The sequence below is a fragment of the Marmota marmota genome, unplaced genomic scaffold (assembly GCF_001458135.2).
Source record: "Marmota marmota marmota unplaced genomic scaffold, marMar, whole genome shotgun sequence".
NCBI lineage: Eukaryota > Metazoa > Chordata > Mammalia > Rodentia > Sciuridae > Marmota > Marmota marmota.
The window spans coordinates 2,439,108-2,455,390 of NW_025999969.1; the positions used below are offsets into that span (position 1 = coordinate 2,439,108).

The window sequence follows — 16,283 nt, forward strand, 5'->3', positions numbered from 1 at the left end:
CCAACTTCTTCAAGTCTCACCAGTACTAGTTGTTTTGCACTTTATAATTTATATGTATATATTTGTACATATATATCCATACATACACACACACATCCCTATCTCCATCCTAATGAATGTGAAATGCTATCTCATTGTGGTTTTCATTTGCATTTCTCTAATAACAATAATGATTATCTTTTCATGTGTTTATTGGCTATTTGTAAATCTTCTTTGGAGAAATGTCTATTCTGATACTTGCCTAATTTTAAATTGGTTACTTATCTTTTTATTATTGAGTTATAAAAGTTGACAACTTGATTCTGGCTTGGTCATCTGAACAGTATCAGTATTTAAGGTATATGAGAACCAGAGATTTTGTGATGACTCAAGGTGACAGTTGTCCTCTCTTCTTACATATTTTACAGAGCACACCTTATCTACTTTCAGTTTTAATTAGGGACCTATTTCCTTTGGTTTATATTTATATTTACAACTTTGAACACCCTCCTCAAATTCATGCTTAATTCCAGTTGTCACCGAGCATGGTGGCACACACCTTTAATCCCAGCAACTCAGGAGGCTAAGACAGGAAGATCACAAGTTCTAGGTAAACCTGGGCAACTTAATGAGTCCCTGTCTCAAAGTAAAAAGTTTTTAAAAAGGCTGTACATAGTAGTAGAACACTCACCTAGAATGCACAGACCATAGATTCAATCCCTGGTATCAAAAGAAAGAAAGAAAGAAAAAAAAAATCCTGTTACCTGTTGGAATATTTACCTGGACATTTTAGAGGCTTCTAAAAATTAACTTGTTCAAAATTAAACTCTTTTTCCCCCTCTGATACTGAGGATTGAACCCAGGTTTCATTAACTACCAACTATAGAGTTACATCTCCAACCCTATTTATTTATTTAGCAGCAAGGTTTCGCTGAGTTGCTCATGGCCTTGCTAAATTGCTGAGGCTGGCTTTGAACTCATGATCCTCCTGCCTCAGCCTCCCAAGCAGCTGAGATTACAGGTGTGTGTCACCGTGCCTGGCTCAGCACTTTTTTGTTGTTGTTGTTAGTTTGTTTTATTTAATTTTTATTTTGTTGACACAGAGGATTGAACCCAGCTTTACCACTAAGCCACATCCCCAGCCCTATTTATTTTTATTTGGAGACAGAGTCTCACTAAGTCCTTAGGACCTGACTAAGTTGCTGAGGCTGGTCTCAAATTTATGAGTCTCCTGCCTCAGCCTTCTTAGTTGCTGGGATTACAGGCCAGCTCCTTGTTTTGGTTCTTTGAAATAGGGTCTCCCTAAATTGCCCAGACTGGTCTGGAACTTGTGATTCTGTTGTCTCAGATTGGCAGGGATTGTAGATCTTTACCCTGCAGCCCAGTCCAGAAAATTCATGGTTTTAAATTTACTCCACCTGTGCCCTCCAAAAGTCTCTGCTTGAAATATTCTTCAACATTCCCTTCCTTATCTAATTGGTTAACACAGGTCATGTTTTTAAAATTTGGGTTTCCCTCTTCCATCTCTCATTTATCTGTGGTATTGCAAGTTCTTGCATTGTTTGGGGGTTTTTTGGTGGGGTATGTACAGGGATTGAACTCAGGGGCACTTTATAACCAAATTACATCCTCAGTCCTTTTTATTTTTATTTTTTCAATATTATTTTTAGTCGTAGTTGGATATAATACCTTTATTTTATCTACTTTTATGTGGTGCTGAGGATCAAACCAAGGTCCTTGGACATGCTAGGCAAGCACTCTACCCCTGAGCCACAACCCCAGTCCCCTTTTTATTTTTTGACACTAAGTTTTTATTTATTTATTTTTCTAAGTTTCTGAGGGCCTTGCTAAATTGCTGAGGCTGGCCTGGAACTCTCAATCCTCTTGTCTTAGCCTCCTGAGTCACAGGGATTACAGGCTTACACCACCACAACTGACTGCAAAGTAACTCAGAAACTAAATTAGTGTTTGTAGAGTTTTTACAACTTGAAGCACTTTATTTAAAATTCTAATAAGAGAAAATAGGGTTATTAAAAGATTCAAACCATTACTTTAGAGATGGAATCATAATTCACAAAGGTGAAATGGGAAATAGGGTGTGTCTGAGAAAAGAATTCTGGAACCCTTTTCTTACAGTTGTGTTTGGAATTTTGCAGCAATCCCTTGTGCTTCCCTGCATTTATGCTTTCCTAATCTTTATATTAGCTAGGCTGTACCATCTCTAAAATTTTTTGTATTCTCTCTGGGAAGAAAAGATTATATTTCCCCCTTTTTAATGCCTAGACAAATGTCATTGTGATCTAATTTAAAAATTAAGTCAGGAGCAAAATGTTAATTGTAGAATCTAAAAGATTTTAGAACATCTGCGTTCATTGTTTGCCTCTCTCCACGGGGCTTGAATATTTTCTTGATGTTGATAGAAAAAAATGTAAGTCAGGTCATGGTACCACATGCCTTGAAATCAACAATAGAATGGCTTTCCCTAATTTTTAGGACAAAGACTAAATGGACAGGCGTTACAGGATGAAAGGATTTACTTCCTGGTTCTAGTGTGTATCTTCCAGGGGTCTGCAGCAAAGAGGCTTCCCCAAACTCCAGCACCAGCAGTGAGCACTTCTCTCTACAGACCTGAGCTTCTAAGGTCTGCTGACAGTGTCTCCGGGTTCCCACTCACTCCTGCAGCACCTGCGGCCAGTAGCACCTAGCTCCCAGCAGCTTCCTCCAGATCAGCCATCCTCACTCCCAGCCAGGTTTTGTAGTAGAAGCCTCTGGCTCCTGCAGCATTCACAGCTTCTCCATCGTCCAGCTCCTACAGTATGCAGCAAGTACAAGCACCTAGTGGCACCCAGCAGTGCCCGGTGCAGGGGCAGCAGCACCAGCAGCAGGCAGCTTCTCCTGGAACTACAGCACATGGCTTTGAAGCTGCCCCATGAATAGCTCTCCCTGGCACCCTGGAGGAAAAATTTCTGGAAAACTCCAAGGGGCTGATTCAGTTCTGTCAGAATGTAACCGGAGCAATTTCTCAATGTTCCAGTAAGCCAGGGCCGTGCTCTCTCCAACAGGGTCTGGATTTCATATCTGGAGGAGAAAGGAGGTCCTCCTTCAAACACTAAATCTCAAAGCCAGGGGGAGGGCTCCTCCTTATATCCACTACTCCCACATTGTTTTGCCTTCTCTTTACTTCTCACTAGTTCCTTATTACCTCTACCCCAGTTATAGTTAGTGATTATTTATATCAGACTTTCCCTGTTCAAATTATTGTGTAGCTGATCTCTCTTGACTGGACTGCTGCTAGAAATGATCCCTCTAGATACTAGCTAGGATGTGGAGGTGAAGGAGAGAGAGGAGCTGGAGCAACTTCCAGGTTCTGGCTTGGAGGAACAAGGGTGTCATTATCTAGCAAGGGAAGTGAAGGCAGGTGGGACAGAATGAGGAGTTCAGTTTGGGGCCCACAGAATTTGATGTGTGATGGAACATCCATAGTAGTGGTTATGGCTCTCTCAGGAGAAAGCTGGATGGAATATACAGATCTGGAGTGGCCAGTATAGAGATTGTCAAGAAAGGCTTATTTTGAATAAGTGGGATCTTCAAGGCAGTGGTGGTGAGGGGTGTCTTCAGAGAACAAATAGCACAACCTTTCTGTACATAAAGTGTACACTTTATGTCCACTCACCGGTTGGAATTATGAAGGTGGAAGTTAAAACTTGGAGACTTAGTTAAGGCAGATGTTCATGAGATATTTTAGGATTGAGAGGAAATGAAGAAAACATTTAGTCTGATGACTATGGCTGGATAGTGTAATTAGGTTAAAATAATCAATCACCTTGGAATGTCCCAGCGCTTCAGAAAAACTCAGCTTAAAAAAAAAGAATTTTACTGTGTCAAAATGCATCCTATAACTAATGTATAACTAATGTACATATAATGTATAACTAATTAAACATGTATAACTAATTAGAACAAATAAAAAAAGTATTTTTAAAGAAAGAGAAGTAAATTGAATGTATCTAGAGATATCTATGAAAGAGATGAAGATAGCAAAAATTAGAATATCAAAGTCATAAAACTTAGAGCTCAAGCATTTAACACAGACCAAAAATACTTTATCTTAGAATTATTATTATATTACTTATATCAACTGTGGATTAAAAATTCAGACAATAAGAAATGTGCAAAGCAAAAAGTGAAAAAAAAATCCTATTTCATACCCTTCTTTTTTTTCCCCGTCTCATTCCTTAGAGGTCACTCAAATTAAAAATGTTGTATAACCTTTTAAACCTTTGATAGATTTACAAATTAAATTATTTTCACAAACAGAATCATTCTATACATATTTATCTTTTTATATATATATACCAGAGATTAAACCCAGGGGCAATTAACCACTGAGCCAAGTCCACAGCCCTTTTTTTGTATTTTATTTAGAGACAGGGTTTTGCTGAGTTGCTAAGTACCTTACTAAGTTGCTGAGGCTCACTTTGAACTTGCGATCCTCCTGCCTCAACCTCTCAAGCCGCTGGGATTATAGGTGCACACCACCACACCTGGCTATACATATTGATTTTAATACGTTATTCTGCAACTTGCTTTCTTTGCTCAGCAATCTAAAATATGCAAAATGAGGGATGGAGGATGTGGCTCAGGTAGAGCATTTGCTTGGTATGTATGAGACCCTGGGTTCAATGCACAGCACCACAAAAAAAGCAAAATTTAAAAAAATGTGCTAAATATCTTTGTATATCAGTGCACATAGATGCATCTTAGTTTTTAAAACAGTTGCATGGTATTCCACTGTAAAAATGTACCATGACCTATTTTACCATTTCTTATTTATGAAGAAAGACATGGAGAGTAAGATGAAACCAGTCCTTTAAAGAGCACAGAACACCCATGTTCTGGGCATGGGATCAGTGGGATCACAAAGGCACTGAAATGAGAATGTATGGCAGGTTCTATAGTGGCAACCCCCTCCATCCCAGAAAATCTTAATTAAACTTCTCCAGAGACCCTCACCATAATTGCTCTTAGATTATCAGCAAAAATTTCTACAAAGAGTTTTTAGGCAGGAAATATGCTTGCAGAAACAGAGTATGATATAAAAGACTAACCCAAGTCCTGCACAAAGGCGTTTTATTTCAAAGGACAGTAGATAGGTCCTTGAAGACAAGTTAGCAGGCAAAGGGGAGGGGAACTCTCCCTTTCCCAGGCACTGCTTTTCACAGAGAGTGTCCTTGATTTATTTTTTTTTATCCAGGCTTGGGTTGTTTGCCTAGTACAAAAAAACAACAACAAAAAAAAAACTACTTCTGCAGATTGTGAGCCTGTGAGGTCCCTTCCCCCCTCCCTCCCCACCATACACTGGGTTAAAGTTCTAAACACTTCTGAACTCAGGGTTTAGAAGAAGAATTTTTAGGTGAGAGCCACCTCTGAACCTGGCTGCAGCCAATAAACGTGTACCCTGCTAATCTCTCAATGTCCAGCCTCATCTGACCCTACCACATTTTCAGAAGTGAGCCCAGATGCTGAGATTCTAGTGGCACAGCTGGTTTATTAGAAGGGATTATAGTGCAGACAATAGGGCCTGATCTGCCTTGTTGTGGAATCCCGCCTCCTGGGGTTTGAGAGACCTGGGCCAGCTTAAGCTCTATGTCTCAGTGGTCTCCTTTATAAAATAGGAATAATAATAACACCTACTTCCAGGATTCAAAGAATTAGTAAATATAAAACACTGAGAACCAATCCCTAAAAAACAAATGCAGAATGTCTTCTTTGATATAAGGGGGGGCGAATCAAAACAGAGCAGGGAGTAAGAGCATGAGAAGATTACCATTAAATAGGAATGGGAGAGAGAAGGGGAATTGCATGGAAGATGGTAGGAGACCCTCATTGTTTATGCAAAATTACATATAAGAGGGTGTGAGGGGGAAGAAAAAAGAGAGAGAGAGAAACGTGTCACAGTAGATTGGGTAGAAAGAGGGGAGGGGAGGGGAGGGGGGATAGGAAGGGCAGCACAATACAATAGACACTAGTATGGCCCTATGTATAAACGTGGCTGTATAACCAATGTGATCCTGCAATCTGTACACGTGGAAAAATAAGATTAAGATTACGTACCCCATTTGAATCAAATGTATGATATGTCAAGATCATTGTAATGTTTTGAGCAACTAATAAAAAAATTTAAAAATAAATAAATAAAACACTGAGAGCATGATCTTGCCCATAATTAGTTAGCAATCATTTTGTGGATCTTAGAAAGGATGTCAGATGTTATTTAAATGTAGTGAGAATCTCTTGAAATGTTTTTGTTAGGGAAAGTAGTGGACTCATTTTGATTTGTGTACGAGTATTCTCCAGTGGGTTGGGAGGAAGTAGAAGTCAGGAGCAGTTAGGAAGGTGTTGTGTTGATCCAAGGAAAGACCATTACCCTATGGTAAGACAAAGGAGATGAAGAAAATGGACAGATTGTAGATCCATCTGGAGACAGGAATTGGGCAGTTTTCATCATGACAACACAGAAAACAGGGTTTGGTTCAGGGACAAATTTTCTGAAGTGGACAGGAGATAAAGAGAACGTGGAAAATCTGTTGAGAGATTTTCTTTTGCTGATTTGCTATATGTAAATGGAACGTTTTAATGTTAATATTGTACTTTTCAGAATATTTATAGGACTAATATCATTAAAAGAAGTCTCAAAGAGATGGACTGAGCTAACAAAAAAAAAAAAAAACAAGGTAACAAAATCTCAGGTCACATCTTCATGGCAATGTAAGAGGTCCCATTATCAATCTCAAAACAATTTTTGATATACAACCAGCTAACACCCTCCCTCCCATCTCCTCAATTCCCCTGCTTAGTCCAGGAAGTTCCTAGGAAGGTGTCACTTAGTTTGTTTCCTCCTTATAACACTTCCCCACCATTCCCAGCCAGGGTCACAGGAATTGGGGGCTGTGATTTAGACTTGCCCCCCAGCCTCTCATTTTCTGATGCAGACCCCAAAACACTTCTTTTATTTCCTTTCTATAAGACCTTAAACTGACTGTCAGTGGACTGAGAGATCTTGTTAATGAAGTCATTTCTTATGCATAAATTACAAATATATTCTATAGTTTCTTCTACTTGCTATTTCGTCTGTCACATTCAGGATAAATTTTACCTAAAGTGATTTTTTGTGTGTGATTTGAGATAGGGATCATTTTATTTTTCTCCATGTATATATCTGTTTTCTCAACATTGGATAGTAAATAACTTGTGTTTTCTTTTGTGATGCCACTTTTATTGTGTATTAAGATTTTTTTTTCTTAAAGAGAGAAGAGAGAGAGAGAATTTTTTAATATTTATTTTTCAGTTTTCGGTGGGCACAACATCTTTATTTTATTTTTTATGTGGTGCTAAGGATTGAACCCAGTGCCTAGTGCATGCCAGGCGAGCGTGTTACTGCTTGAGCCACATCCCCAGCCCTGTGTATTAAGATTTTTAAAGGCTGGGGCTGTGGCTCAGTGATAAAGCATGTGTGAGGCACTGGGTTCGATCCTCATAATATAAAATATAAAATAAAGACATTGTGTCTGCCTATAACTAAAAAATAAATATAAAAAAGGAAAAAAAAGATTTTTATATATTTAAGATATGCACAGTTCTATCTCTGATTTTTCTTGTTCTGTGTATCTTAGTAACCTTCCAACAATGTTGCTTGAAATACTTTTATTAATAAGGGTTTATAGTGGGTCTTTATAAATGGAAGGAGAACCTGAGCATGGTATTGCATACCTTAATCCTGGCTACTCAGGAGGGTGAGGCAGGAGAGGAAGGGTGAGGCAGGAGCCAGAAGTCAGGAGCATCATAAATTCAAGGCCAACCTGGGTGACTAAATTTCTTACAGTATATTTCCTTTCAGTTCTGTTTCTCTAGTTTGATACTGACTGATACAGTGTTCTTTAAAAAAAAAAAAAAGATTGAATTATTTGTGAAACTTTAATTGTTTATAATTCTAAAAATAAATAAATAAATAAATAAATAAATAAATAAATAAAAGCAAAGTCGGTATGATGGCATACACACCAGTAATCCCAGAAATTTGGGAGGTGGAGACAGGAGGGTCTCAAGTTCAAGGCCAGCCATAGCAATTTAGTGAGAGCCTAAGCAACTTAGCAAGATCCTGTCTTAAAATAAAATAAATAAATAAATAAAAAGAACTGGGAAGTTAGGTCAGTGGTAAAGCACCCCTGGGCTCAATCCCCAATATAAAAAAATGAAATTTACTTTTAATTGCATCAAATTTATAGGTAACCCTAACTTGGAGAGAATTGAGATCCTTATAATCTATGCCCTCTATTCCAAGAGCATAGCTGTTTCTGCATTTATTTGGATCATCTTCCATGCCCTTCATCAATGTCTTTTAACATTGAGGATTCAGGGATGCTTTTCCAGGACTCTATCCCTGATCCTTTTAAAATTTTGAGACATGGTCTTGCTAAGTTGTCAAGGGTCTTGCTAAGTTGTTGAAGCTGGCCATGAACTTGTGATCCTCCTACCTTAGCCTTCAAAATCACTTGAAAACTTTACATTTTTTATTTTATTGAGAAATAGTATTTTGTTTTGAATTATAGTTTTTAGTTGGCTATTGATACAAGAAATTGGTTTTTGTAGCTTGATTTTGTATGCAACAAAACTTATTGAACTGTCTTGTTGGTTCTAATAGTTTATCTTGCTTTTTCTAAAAAGATAAGAATTTTCTTTGTGAATAATGATAGTTTTATCAATAATTAGCTATCAATTTTTGGACCTCTTATGTCTTGTCATTACTTGATACAAGTAAAAAAAGGAATCTAAAATTTTGCAGAAATGAGAACACTGTAGTATGTTTCTCTTTCACAGTCTCTTGCCTGTTATCTACTATGGACTAGAAGAATCCAGAAGACAATTCTCTGATAAAAGCACTGAGAAATATCTTCATGAAATGAGTACCAGTTTTTAAAAATGGAGCTCTAGTGACTGTTCTTTGTCAATAAAAAGCTTCTGTGGATACTACTGTTCTTTGTCAATAAAAAGCTTCTATGGATACTGTGTGGTAGAGTATAACACATTGTTCCTGGTTTGGGCCAATAAAATAATTGATCAAGATTAAGAAATTACTGGAATTAGTGAGTCGTTCTGGGTGTCCCAGCCATCCCTGGAACTCCTGTCAACGTTTAAACCAGAACAGGTTGTTTCCACCAGGTGGTGCCGAAACTCAATCTGAGCAGATGGGCTTGGAAAGTGCCCTGTCTGGATCTATAAAACTACACCCGCTCAGCTCACCCCAGTCATTTTATGAGTTTCTTAATAAAATGTTCTTGCATTTTTGGCAGTTGATATTTGGGAATCCATTTATTGCTGGGGTTTTACTGTTGGAATTTTACCATATTTAGCAAGTTAGCACTGAAGTCAGTATTGGCTTCCTGACCTATAGATTAAGGGTTATTATAGCTGGAGCCCCTGGAACTTTCCCTTCATATAAAAACAGTGGAATTTTATTAAATTTAATTAATTTTTTTGTGATACTAGGGATTGTATCCAGGGGCACTCTATTACTAAGCTACAATCCCCAGTCCTTCATCCCCCCAAGTTTTTATTGATGCAGTATAGTTGTACATCCTAAAGGAATTTTTTATTACATATTTGTACCCAGTTCTTTTTTTTTTTTTTTTTTGAGACAAGGTCTGACTAAATAGTGGAGGCTTACCTGAATGTGTGATCCTCCTCCTCAGCCTCCTGAGTAGCTGGGATTGAAAGCACAATCCACCACACCCAACTAAAACAGTGAAAAAAAAAAAATTTTTTTTTTTTTAAAGAGAGAGTGAGAGAGAGAATTTTAATATTTATTTTTTAGCGGACACAACATCTTTGTTTGTATGTGGTGCTGAGGATCGAACCCGTGCAGCAGGCATGCCAGACGAGCGCGCTACCGCTTGAGCCACATCCCCAGCCCAAAACAGTGAAATTTTAAACACTCAGATAGTGCCAATATCAAACCTTTTGAATATGCAAAGATGGCGATTTCCCTTTAAGGTTCATTTGACTCACCAGTTGGATATAATAAGACAAATAAGTTTTAGAGAATGACAGTGGGTTATCTTAATTAGATGACAAGCCTGATTACATTTGTTATTCCATATGGTGTCTTTTATTTGGGGGAAATCAACCTAAGTCCCAGTAACTGGAATGCACTTATTGATCTAGCAAATTATATATATTCTTGATTTTAATAAACTGAGAACTTTTTTTTTTAGTACTGAATAGTGAGCTTAAGTGTGCTTTACCTCTAAGCTATACATCCAGCACTTTAATTTTCTGTTTTGAGACAGGATCCCACTAAGTTGCCCAGGCTGGTCTTAAACTTGGGATCCTTCTGCCTCAAACTTCCAAGTACCTGGAATTTACAGGTGCGTACTGTTGGGAAAACATATAACGGCAGCAGCACCCCAGAGAAAAACCCCAGCTTGGCGTCTAATGACCCTTTTTCTCTGTTTCTTTCACTGGCGCCAAATGTTCCCGCCAGCGCCAATGTTCAAACCCTGCTGGTGGGAAGCCTTAGCCCCAATTAGAATTAACTTCTTGGGCTCCAGAACTGACATATGGAAGAGCTTGCCAATAAACGGGCGACCTGTTATCTACCTCAGCCCTGCGACCTCTCCTTAGACCTATATAAACACACAGCCTTTTGTAATAAAGTGGAAACCTCTTTGGTGATCTGTGTCGTGTGGTGCGGCGTTTTCAGTCTTACACGTACCTCTGGGCACATGAAGACATCTTTATTGTAGATGAGATAGCAACACTCTTCATTATCTCCCATCAAGGTTAAATCTCTGGTTCTATGTAACAGGAACTTTTATTCTTTATTTTTTTTCCTTTTTCCCTATTTTTGGTACTGGGGATTTAACCCAGGGGTGCTTTACCATTTAACCCCAGCCCTTTTTATTTCATTTTTATTTTTAAAATTTTTTGGTAGTGAGCATTGGACCCAGGAGTGCTTAAGAACTGAGCCACATCCCCAGCACTTTTATTTAGAGACAGGATCTTTCTAAGCTGCTTAGGGCCTCTTTAAGTTGCTGAGGCTGGCTTTGAACTCACAATCCTCTTGCCTCATCCTCCTTAGCTACTGGGATTACAGGCATGTGCCACCCTGCCCGGCTCTTGGTGGTTTGTTACACAAATAAGGACAATATTATCATTCATGTATTTATGCATTTGAGACTAATTTTTATTTTTGTTTTTTTCTTTCCCTCTATATTTTATGTGGAACAAGATGCTTGTTAATTTTATAATTTATGAATAATGGACACATTTTCAAGATGAAATTTAAGAAAACTAAGGGGGGGATGAAAATCGTGAGATTCTGGATCCTAGATTCAATAATGAATGAGATTTAGATTTAGCCATCATGGGGAGATGTTAAGGATATAAGACATAGTTGTATTATGTTAGATGTTACTGTTTTAAAACAGTGTAAAAAAGAAAAATGTATTAAGTATGGGAAGAAAAGTTGGGGCTGGGGATGTGGCTCAAGCGGTAGCGCGCTCGCCTGGTATGCGTGCAGCCCGGGTTTGATCCTCAGCACCACACACAAACAAAGATGTTGTGTGAGCCGAAAACTAAAATAAATAAATAAATATTAAAAAAAAAAAAAAAAAGAAAAGTGTATGTTAATTTGGGGAAGCCAACAGGAAAGGCTCTGAGGAAGTTTGTCCATCCTTATGGTCACTTAGCTTCTGAACTCCTTCCCTGTATTTGAGGGAATGTCTACTTGTAGAAGGCCTGCTTTCCATTCTAGAAAGCCATGGATCCTAGGAACTTGTTTTCCCAGCTTTGCCTGAAGCGAGGTGATATCCCAGTCTCAGAATGAGAAGTTAATGTTTCAAGGAAACCAAGATTGCACAGAATATAGTCTGGAAATGGGTAGTGGTTGCAGCAGTGGCTACATGCAGTTACCAGAGGCAGCAGGGCAGTACTTTCAGCTGCAGTTGCAGATCTCCAGGATCAGTGGTGCTGAGGTCCTGTTCAATAACAGCAGCCATGGTGTCTTTGCCAGAGAAGTTCTATGGGGTCATTTTTAAGCCTCCTGGCTGTGAGGCCTCTGAGCTTTGTTTGCATTTCTAAAGATCTTAAAATGACCCATATCTCTGAATAATTTCCATAATCAGAGTCTAGTGTTTCAAATCATTCTGACAAATAAAACCTTGAACATACTAATATGTTTTTATTTTCAGTTTTATTCATCTTTATTTGTGTTTGTTTTTAATTTACTTCTCCATAGATATGAAGTTGTACATAAACAATAATCTTAATTATCTTTACAAAGTGAAAAAATAGGGGCTGGAGTTGTGAGTTGTGGCTCAGCGGTTGAGCGCTTGTCTAACATGGGCGAGGCCCTGGGTTTGATCCTCAGCACCACATAAAAATAAGATAGAGGTATTGTGTCCAACTATGACTAAAATAAAATATTAAAAAAATAAAGTTAAAAAATAAAATATATAAGACCCACTATGTTAAGTGTTCCTTCAGGGTGGGGACGTTATAATGAAAATGGTCCTAAAACTTCACACTTGATAGAATTTTCCTTCATTGATTAACAAGAAAAATCAAAATGAAAATCTGAGAAACAAAAGCAAAGAACTTTAAGTAGTGTTTTTTAGAGGGTTTTTTTGTTTTGTTTTGATGCTCAAAACAGGCAGGAGGATTGCAAGTTTGAGGGCAGCCTCAGCAATTTAGCAAGACCCTGTCTTAAAATTTAAAAAATAAAAATAAAAAGGACTGGGGAATTAGCTGAATAGTAGAGCACCCCTGGTGTCAATTCCAAGTACCAAAAATAAAAAATAAAAAATTAGTAAATATTTCCTTTGTCAGGGATATCTTTTATTATTCTTCTCTACATGCTTATTTCCTAATGAAACTAGAATGCTAGGGCTTTTCTGAGCATTTCCCTCTGGGTTCTCTCTCTGTGATAAGTGATTTTCCCTTTTTCTAGACATCAATAGTTTTGCTAAATTTACTATAATATTGAGAAATTATTGAACAGTTACCATGTTCCTTTTATAATAGAGAAGGCAAGAAAAGAGTATGGGGATTTGCAGCTAGGTAGAAGAAACTAGGTTGTGATTCTTGTTTGTCACTTACTATTTGTGTAGATTTAGATAAGTCCATGTAATCTCTCTGAAAATGTTTCCTCATTTGAAGAATGGGGGCAATAATATCTAAATTACAGGGTTATTGTAAGGATTAGATATTTTGACTAGCTATTAGTTACCTAATGAAATGACTGGTACAAAGTAGGCATTAAATATGTGACAATTTCAGGTTGATAGACTTAATAAGTCCACTATCTCAGCTGAGTGGATCAAGGATGGGTACTTTACCCAGGGTAGGCCAATTGAATTCTCTCTCCTGAGAATTGTCCCCTGCATATATGCTCCTATACATGCACTCACCCCTCTCTGCACCTGTTCTGAAAATGGCAGGTATATCAAGACCCAGTCTGCTCCAAAGGCAATAAGGATGAAGGATTCCTGGGCCAGGCTCCTGCAGAAAGGGTATCATCTAGTTATTATGGTTTGGATGTGAGTTGTCTCCCATAAGCTCATGAGTGAGACAGTGCAAGAAGGTTCAGAGAAGAAGTGATTGGTTTACAAGAGCCTTAACCCAATCAGTGAGTTAATCCCCTGATGGGATTAACAGAGTGGTAACTAAAGGCAGACTTTGGGCACATATTTGTATCCAGCGAATAGAGATCTTTCTCTCTCTCTTTGCTTCCTGATAATCATATGGGCTGCTTCCCTCTGCCACACTCTTTCACCATGGTGTCCTGCCTCATTTCAAGCCCTTAGGAAAGGAGCCAGCCTTCTATGGACTAAGACCTCTGAAATAGTGAGCCCTCAAATAAACTTTTCCTCCTGTACAATTGTTCTGGTCAGATCTTTTAGACACAGTGGCAAAAAAGCTGACTAAAACACTGCTTAAAAACACTGGCTAAATTACACACATGCATTTACTATATCTGAGAATCCAACAATCTCAGGAATAAGAAACTTAGTCTCATTTATTTCATCCTAATCCTGGCCTTTAAGGATACTGTCTTTATTTAGAATTATTATATATTATATATACAGGGCCACCACTCCCAACTAAAATTGTGATTTTTTTTTGTACTAGGGATTCAACCCAGGGAGCTTAAACACTGAGCCATATCCCCAGACCTTTTTACTTTTAATTTTGAGACAAGGTCTTGCTAAGTTGCTTAGGGTCTCTCTAAGTTGCAGAGGCTGACTTTGAACTTGTGATCCTCCTGCCTCAGCCTTCTGAGTCACAGGCATCACAGTTGTATGCCACAATGCCCGGCAAGATACATTTCATCATGGATATTTGAGCATTAATTTTTATTTTTTAGAATAATGCATTAAAATATTTGTCTTGCTGGCTGTGGTGGCACACACATGTAGTTCCAGCTACTTAGGAGACTGAAGCAGGAGGATTACAACTTTGAGGTCAGTCTTAGCAATTTAGGAAGACTCCACGTCAAAATTAAAAAAAAAAAGAAAAGAACTGGACTAAGACCTCTGAAACCATGAGCCCTCAAATAAACCGTAGTTTAATGGTAGAGCACCTCTGGGTTCAACCCCTAGTACTGCAATAAATAAATAAGTAAATTAAAAAATTAATTTTTTTAATCTTGATGATTGAGTTCTTGGTCATCCTTTAAATTGTGCTACAAGGTGAGTGACTCACTTGCTCTCTCTCAGTTCTGCAGGACAGCCTCTCCAGATCTCAATGTTTCTCTGATTTCTTGGATGTTGCTATTGAGACTTGAATCAAAAGGTAGAGCCAAGGTGATATTCATCCTGTAAGGGTGATTGCAGTGTAGGGTGAGAGTGTGTGAATACCTAGTCTGGATAGCCCCAGATCCCTTCCTTTACCATTGGAGTCTGCTGTGTCTCCTCCCCTGGCTGAGTCATTCTCTTCTTTCTTTCTTTCTTTCTTTCTTTCTTTCTTTCTTTCTTTCTTTCTTTCTTTCTTTCTTTCTTTCTTCTTCTTCTTCTTTTTTTTTTTTAACTAAACCAATCGCTTTTCTCTGAGTACCTATTAGTTTAGTGGAGTGGGAGAAAAAGTGTGAGAGGCTGGTTAGGAGAAGAAACAAGGTTGGTAGTTAAAAAAAAAAAGCATTGAAAATAACAACTGTTAATTTCTTCTAAATGTTCCATAAAAACTAAATTATTTAATCCTTTCTATAACTATATGAGGTAGATACTATTATTACTCCCATTTTATAGGTAAGGAAACAGAAGCTTGGAGGAATTTTAAAATTTGCCCAAGGTTTTGCCTAAAAAGTGGCAGATGTGGGTGTTAAACCCAGGACTTCACATATGCTAGGAAAGTGCTCTACCATTGAACTACATTCCCAGTCCTTTTGTTTTATTTTGAAACAGGGTCTTGCTAAGTTGCTTAGGCTGATCTTGAACTTGTGATACTCNTTTTTTTTTTTTTTTTTTTTTTTTTGGTGTTGGGACTCAAACCCAGGGCCTTCCACATCCTAGGCAAGTTCTGCCTCTGAGCTGCATCCCAAGCTTGAATCATTATGTTCTACAGTTTGTTAGATTTCTAGTGGAAAATGGAAGAATGGATTGGGTTGAGCCAAATACACCCACAAATAAGAGGAAAGATCATACAATGTGATGTGGGGAGCTAAAAATCCTGCTCATTCTCTTCACTACGTGGACCCAAAAAACAGACTCCTTTTATCAAAGGGACCTTAAAAAAGTGGTTTGACATTAGCCTAAGATGTCTTCTCTTCCAACTAAAAAAAAAAAAAAAAAAAAAAAAAGTCAACATTAACAGTTCTCTGTGAACCCATAGGTTTTTTTATTGTTTTGGGTTCCTGTTTTTGTTTTTCTATAGTACTAGGGATGAAACTCAGGACTTCACAGTGTTAGGCAAACAAACAATATTCTAAATGGGTTGCTACTTTTCCTGTAGGGATTAAACTAGTTAAAATAAAGTCACAGCCTTTTGCTTCCACCCAATATAAATATTTGCAGGCTGGTGCCTGCCCATTTTTCCTTTATAGATTCAGTTACTTACACTTTTAATTTTTTCCTTAAAATTTATCTTTAAACATTTTATATATGTTTAAGATACATATAAAGAAATAGTGACACATACTAACTGTAGAGCTTGATACATTTTTAAAAAATCACTCACACCTGCAATCAAGACCAGGTCAAGGGTGGGGGGGGCAGTGGTGCAGGTCTGTAATTCCAGTGACTCAGGAAGCT

General features: G+C 37.9%; 1 long non-coding RNA gene across 3 annotated transcripts in view; it reads left to right on the forward strand.

Moving 5' to 3' along the window:
• Positions 1-11,738, forward strand: part of LOC125617092 — a 19,515-nt gene extending 7,777 nt beyond the window's left edge. For all 3 annotated transcript variants that reach the window (XR_007347929.1, XR_007347928.1, XR_007347930.1), the window contains exon 3: positions 11,727-11,738. This is a non-coding gene — a long non-coding RNA (uncharacterized LOC125617092). The remainder of the gene's footprint in view (positions 1-11,726) is intronic.
• The last annotated feature ends 4,545 nt before the right edge of the window (positions 11,739-16,283 follow it).